Source organism: Mercenaria mercenaria, unplaced genomic scaffold (genome assembly GCF_021730395.1).
Source record: "Mercenaria mercenaria strain notata unplaced genomic scaffold, MADL_Memer_1 contig_4176, whole genome shotgun sequence".
NCBI classification, from domain to species: Eukaryota; Metazoa; Mollusca; class Bivalvia; order Venerida; family Veneridae; genus Mercenaria; species Mercenaria mercenaria.
The window spans coordinates 62,759-70,105 of NW_026462386.1; the positions used below are offsets into that span (position 1 = coordinate 62,759).

The 7,347-nt window shown below is 32.9% G+C and overlaps 1 long non-coding RNA gene across 1 annotated transcript; it reads left to right on the plus strand.

Moving 5' to 3' along the window:
- The first annotated feature begins 3,731 nt into the window (after positions 1 to 3,731).
- Positions 3,732 to 4,843, plus strand: LOC128553677 (uncharacterized). The gene is made up of 3 exons (XR_008369406.1): positions 3,732 to 3,833; positions 4,276 to 4,370; positions 4,579 to 4,843. It is a non-coding gene; the product is annotated as an uncharacterized LOC128553677 (long non-coding RNA).
- Positions 4,844 to 7,347: the final 2,504 nt, after the last annotated feature.

Below are 7,347 nucleotides of genomic sequence, written 5' to 3' on the forward strand. Positions count from 1 at the left end.
CCCACCTGGAGTGGGTTTCCGTGGTCGAGTGGTTTAGATCGATGACTTCAAACCAGTTGCCCATCACCGATGCGGGTTCAAGCCTCACTCAGAGTGTTAAAATTCTCCATGTGAGGAAGACATTAAGCATGTGCTCGCTCGTCACGATGAAATAATGCACGTTAGGGCACCTGGGGTATTCCTCCACCAAGAAAACAGGAAAGTCGCTAAAGGACCAATAAGTGTGTCAGTGCAACGTTAATCCCAACAAAAACACACAAAAAACGACCTACTCGGTCGGTAGCAGACGATACTGTATTAAATCGAACGAAAGGCGTTTGTTCGAATCTTTGGACGCAGACACATTATATCGATTATTTTTCGTCTGTAAAAATATTAGAATTGATTTCATCAGTAAAGTATCAATACATGTCTTATATACTTTTTCAGTACAAAATATAAATGGATTAGTTTCACTTTTTTCTATAAATATTTGCATTGTATGCACAAAGCGTTGGAAATGTGCAGAAAAAAGAGTAATTTATGCTTGCATTAGATTTTTACAATGGCGAGATCCACGGACGTATTTATCACTACAAATAAATAGGGATGAATTTATTAATCTTTTTCTTTCTCAATCGGCTATTTAGATTAAATGTTAAAATAAATCGGGAACGCGCTAGATGAAATGATGGATTCATTCATGTTTGATTTTAAATTTATACCTGTTTTGGTCCGTGAATGCTTTTTTCAGTTCATGTCATATTAGTATTAAACATTCTTTCTTTCAATATTGGCATTCACTCTACATACACGTACAAGTTCGAAAACATGCAAAACGTTTGACCTTTGAAATGGCCGGAGAATATAATTTTCACTACACATATTGATTGCATCCCGTATTTTTGAAATATAATAAATTATTAAACCCCGTATTTCCGGCATATACGGGAAATATACGGAGTTGTATACGAAGAAATACGGGAAATTTAAAACCTGTATTTTCGAAATATACAAACTATACATACCCCGTAAATCCAGAATATACGGGAAATATACGAGTTGTAACAAAGAATATACGGGAAATATAAGTCCCGTATTTCAAAATATACAAATTATTTAAATCCCGTATTTCTAGCATATACGGGAAATATACGGAGTTGTATACCAAGCATAACGGGACAGATACGTCCCGTATTTTCAAAATATACAAATTATTTAAATCCGTATTTCCGGCATATACGGGAAATATACGGAGTTGTATACGAAGAATATACGGGAAATTTAATCCCTGTATTTCGAAATATACATACTATACATATCCCGTATATCCAGAATATACGGGAAATATACGGGGTTTATATGAACATATACGGGAAATATACGTCCCGTATCTCGTAATATACGGATTTATGTATTCCCGTACACCAGACATATACGGGAATATACGGTGTTGTATACGATCAGAATAACCCTTTTTAGAATTTCCCGTATTTCAATAATATACGGGGTATCGTATACTAAGAATTCCGTATTTCATAGTATACGGAAATCCGTATTTTATTAGTATACGGACTTTTAAATATACAAGCCCCGTACACGCCCGTATTTTAGTTTTCCCGTATTTCTTCCCGTATACGGGTAATATACGGGATCCCGTACACTCCCGTATATTAACTCTTTTTTCGCAGTGGCGGACGCCGGCGCGGACGCGGACGCCGACGCATGGGCGAGTCCAATAGCTCTACTATTCTATGAATAGTCGAGCTAAAAAGATGGACGAAATGATACCGGTACAAAGTGTTTATAAAGATCAAATATTTGTACATTTAAAAAATGAATCTTTGGTGAAAACCCTGATTGAGAAAATCTCTAGTTAAGTGATACATATCCAGTTGAAGAACAAAGCTACTTAAAAGATATTATTTCAGGAAATATGATAAAACAGTCATATTTTGTTAATATGTAACGTTGTGAGAAACATCATTGATAATGTAAAAATACTTTTTGAGAACACCGAACTTGCTGATGTTACTCTTCCACTGGAGTACTAGATATAATTTTATTGTTGAATTATATAAACTTGGCTTTTGAGCATGTCATTCAATTAAAACATCATTTTTTTTCTGCTGTCCACACTGCCATGTTTATTGTTAAATTATCAAAGCCAAACATTCAATGATGGTTTTATTAGATCTCAATACACATTTAATGAAAAAATGTAAACAAAATACCATACTGGGCAGGTGCTCCTCATCAAAAACCCTTTATCAGAGCATTTGACAGCACTACCATCCAAGAAAAATAGGATGAGTTCTAAACGCTACAAGATCTTGTAGCCGAAAATTATCTGGAAACTGCCACTCAAAAAGACACTAATGGTGGACACAATGTACTGTCTACACTTTACAAGTTGCTGTGATTTATATCTTGTGCAAGTTTTCTTGAATAGTGTAGACGAGCCTTAAGCCGAATTAAAAATCATAATTAGTTTCATTGAAACATATATGTAAAATACAGCTGGATATAATTTGTTTACCTTGTATTTTCAGTGCTGGGAACGAGCTGTACAAAAGCTACCGACTGCACGAGTCATGTTCAAAATTCAGAGTGCATAGCTGCGGGTGTATGTTCCTGTGTAAATAATTACATCAAAGATGGCAATGTTTGTGCTAAAGGTCAGTACAAAACTATGTGCTCAAGATTCAAAATTCGTTAGGAAGATGTCGTACATCATCAGATACAAGAATAGCAACAATGATTAATGAACGTTGTATACGATTATCAAATTAAATGCAAATCATTGAATATATAAAAATAACCGATTATTTTATCACGACAATTACTTCAGGAAAAATGGTATTTTTATGATAGTATTTTAAGAATAATACTTTATTAACGATTTACACACAAGCAAGAATGTAACATATTTAATGATATAAATTGGATAATTCTAAGACCACGGATTCCCCGAAATGAAACCATATTGCAGTACTTGTAGGGAAGTGCAAAAGATTGATATTTTACGAAGTCTTGCACAGAATATGCTTTCACAGAAAATTTATTTAGACATTTGAAAAAAACATACTGGGTGAACACTTCTAGTCATCTTCAATGGCCATGACTCTAGAAATACATATCTGCACAAGTTCGTTTTCAAACTGGGACTTTATGTTAAATGTTATATAATTCCCGTATAAATAAAGTTGAAATCAAAGAATATAATTGCAGTAATTGTGCAGATATTCATTTTTGCAGTTTTGAGCAATTAAACTCGAGAACAAAAATGGCTATCCGAGCGGCTGATTATCATATTTGGCCGAAACATCATGCCCATAAACATCCTTACTCAGTTAATGAATACTGGATACAAACTGCTCATGTTATCGAGCGGACACTGTCAGGATTTGCAATGTCAATTAATTAAAGTGCCAGAACTCCGAAGCTACTAAGAAGATCTCGCTTGTTGTCGAATTTGATAGACAAATAGATAGACAAAGTTTAAAAGACAACAATGACCGATAGAAAAAAAAACAAACAAAACAAAACTGTTCGCTTGGAACGACTATAGACAAACCACCATTTGGGAATTTAAACCCGTTAATGTCGCGCAGCTAGCTTTCACAATTGACAAGTTCTACATAAGGATATTTATATGGGCGGGAAAATGAAAAACCTGCCATACGTGTAAAACCTTTAGACGGAACTATTGTTTTTGTTTAATAGTGTTAGATGAATTATTTATATATTAGAACTAGGTCAAACCTGCTCTTCTGGTGAATGTGTAACAAATGCAGAATGCGACGAGACATGTAAGTGCTCGGATGGATACATTGACACTAACGGACTTTGTGGTATGTTACTGATTTTGATGGTGAAGAACGTAACTTAATTTCAACTTAAATGGTTATTCATTCACAGCATTGTATTTATAGAATTACTAACTGTCTGAGTCTAAAACATTAGTTTAAAGCATATAGTTTTGGCATGGAAATGAAAAGTTACAACGCTTATCTTTTGTTTTACATAAGGTTTGCATGGAAATGAAAAGTTACAACGCTTATCTTTTGTTTTGCATAAGGTTACGCTTTGGTTTTAAGATATTTAAGATAAATATCTTACTCACCTGAACAAAAAACAACAACAACAACAAAAATTAATTTTCTTATTCATTTTATGCGAAAAAATACAGATTAAAGAGGTCAGTCGTATTTACATGTACACTGACGAAATTGACGCTTCAAATGTAATTTCGATTTGTTTTTATGTGTATACATCGAATAATTCCTATTGCAGCTGTTCCGTCTTCTACAATCACAGCCAAGCTGTCAACCAGTGTAACTGTAATGTCGATTCTAAGTATTGCAGTTCGTAATATTCTCTGAGAATGCGTACGTTTACTTTTGTTCAACATTTCATCTATAGTATAGAGTATAATCCTAACACAATCAATTGGTATTATTTAATCCAATAACATTGAGTATCAGAGAAATATTATTCGAGAACTAAATGTAAATACAGATGCCACTAAAAATTAACAACAGCATGTAACATCGCTTATAATTATAATTTTGTTTTATATCACATTTCTATTTTCAGATCTTTAGCCAGACGTAATTATTAACCAGAGAAAACTCAATTCTGACGTTCTATTTTCAAATAATCATACATTGACATGAAATTCTACTTAATCGGATTTTACACACGTGTAAATGTACGTTAATTTGTTTGAAGTCCATATATATTTTCTTAAGAGTTTTGATTTAATGACTGTAGGTATTTGTTCTCTTAATATTGAAATAGATCTACGTTTCCTCCGACAGTATTAAGCGAAACTGTCTTACAGAAATATTTATGATGTAAACGTGTTGGGCATGCCGATTGATTTTAATCAATCAAAAATGTTGAAGAACGGACTTGCAATATTGTAGTATATAAAGAACTCGAATTCCTTGAAACTAATGTATAGCCAGAAATCTGCACTTGAATTTTCTCCTTTACAGTTTGATTTTTTAATTTGTTTTTGGGCTCCATAAATCGGGCAATATGTGCAGTAAAAGAACTGAAAGGCAGGTAGCGGATTTTGCGTTTTACAGCCTCATCAGAGACATTTTGAAATAATAAAAGCAAGAAACACTACCAATCAAACACAAGCTGATAATAGAGACAGCGACATTGACGACGATGCTTATCTGAATAAAACTGCTTGGTGATTTCGTGAAGCATTTATTTTTTCGAAACATTGTTATACTACAGAACAAAAAAAATTCAGACTACAGAACAAATAAATCATATTGTGACAGAATGTATCTTTAGTTAAATGTACGAGTACATCTTTCTAGCAACCAAGAGGTCTGTCGTGATGTAGTTCTTAGTTCGCCCTGGAGCTATTTCTAACCTTTAATGAGAATAACATATTTTCACCAATGCAGAACAAGTCATGTTTAAGTACTATGAAAGTACATGTTCAAATTTTACTTATTGCTGATTCACATAATTAAGATAGCTCAGAACTTTTTAAATGATTATATTTGTAAACTTTACTTTGTCTTGAACTTAAATGCCCCGTTCGGGAAATAGAAAATGACTCTTACAAATACTAGTAATAGATTAATATTTGCTTCGATAAAACACATGTCGACTTTCCATGTCTTGTGTGAGTTTTCGTTAGATTTAGAGGAAATATTAGTGTAGTTAAATTGAGAAAATTTCAGCTGTTTAAGTTCTAGATCAGCAGTTTTATTTAGCATGTGGATATGTTTCAACGAAAGGCGTAAGAGCTTAATCATATAGCATATCTAGAAATACGATTGGACGACTTGGTGTGATGTATTGGTTGGAACGGGCTTGTAGGCAGTCATGAGTAATGTCTAAAGTGATATGCATAACGATAAGCATAGAATAAATACTGTGCAACATATTTCAGAAATGGAATCAAAGAAAAATATCGGCATAAACATTTCATTAAAAATATACACAGTTATTGATTCGATACAATTTTTCCAAACGTCTGCATAATGGTTTTGGGATGTGTATATGTAATCATAGTTATTATGCATGTGAGATGTTATTCCTGTCGAAAGCCATATGAGCATGACTAAATGATATTGCTTATTTAGGATTATATATTTTTCTTACTAACCATACCATTAACAAAATTTCGTTTTTATTGTGGACATTTGTATTGTAAAGCACATTTGTTTTGCGTCAGTAAGTGTACGAATTCTGTTGATACCGGTGTAAGTAGTTAGGAATGACACAAAGGTCAGGGGTTTCTATTAAAAGTAAAAGATTCACTTTGTAGATTTTTAGTTGATTATTAAGAAGAAGCTAATTCTAAAAATTTTGTTTATTGTGTATAAAGATGTTACCGAATATTGAGTGGAGTTACGATATTAAAGACTTCGGAAACAAAGACGATATAATTGGGAAACTAATGCTATGTTTTGCTTCATTTTAGGTTCTAGCGACAAAAGAAGGGATCACTAAAAGTTATTAACAAACGCAGTCTTACCGTTAATTAAAACTAGAATACTTTTGACTGATTAAAGCTGCAAAGGTTTGATTTCCTAGACAAAGTATATTTTGTACAATTCAAGAATGTCCTTCCGGTAAAAAGTCATGTGTAAGAAATATGTAATAAACTAGAGTGCTTATTCAATGATTCGAATGTTACTTCAATCAGTTTATTCTTGGCATTGTAATATGTTTTGTAACAACTGCATGCATATAAAGATATTTTAGTAAATACAAAACAGATTATCAATAAATACTATTCTAATAAACAGCTGAACTATATTTAAGTTGTTGTTTTTGTTTTCATATTTAGAATATCTTAATAGCCCAATATTTAAATGATAAATTTCCTTTATTATTCGGAGTTTAAGGCAATAGGCTTTTACGAACATACAAGGGCGGAGAAAATACATTACCTCTCGATAAAGTTCAAAGACTAAATACCCATGAAAGTAACGCCAAGTGCACTGGCAAGCGAAAAATATACATGTACATTTTATCATAAGGGAAACATTTAAAAGGAAAAACTACATGTGAGTACGAAGTGAAACCGAACAGTAGTATGTGTTAACGGTAATGGGCCCGTAATGACAATCGGAAATTTCTGTGAGATTACATATTCTCCATATGCGATCTCAGTATCCTTTGTTCATAACAGAAAATTGTTTTTTCATATCAACCGGAGAATGACGAAGTCGCATTCAGAGAATACGTAAACTAACGGACGATACTGATTGTCATTATGAGTCTATTACTTAAATGTATACACGAAATCTTATAAGTACTTGAAATACACAGATAGGACAAACAAAAAATAACAGAAATAATGGGCACCCCGTCTGAACTGTCGGA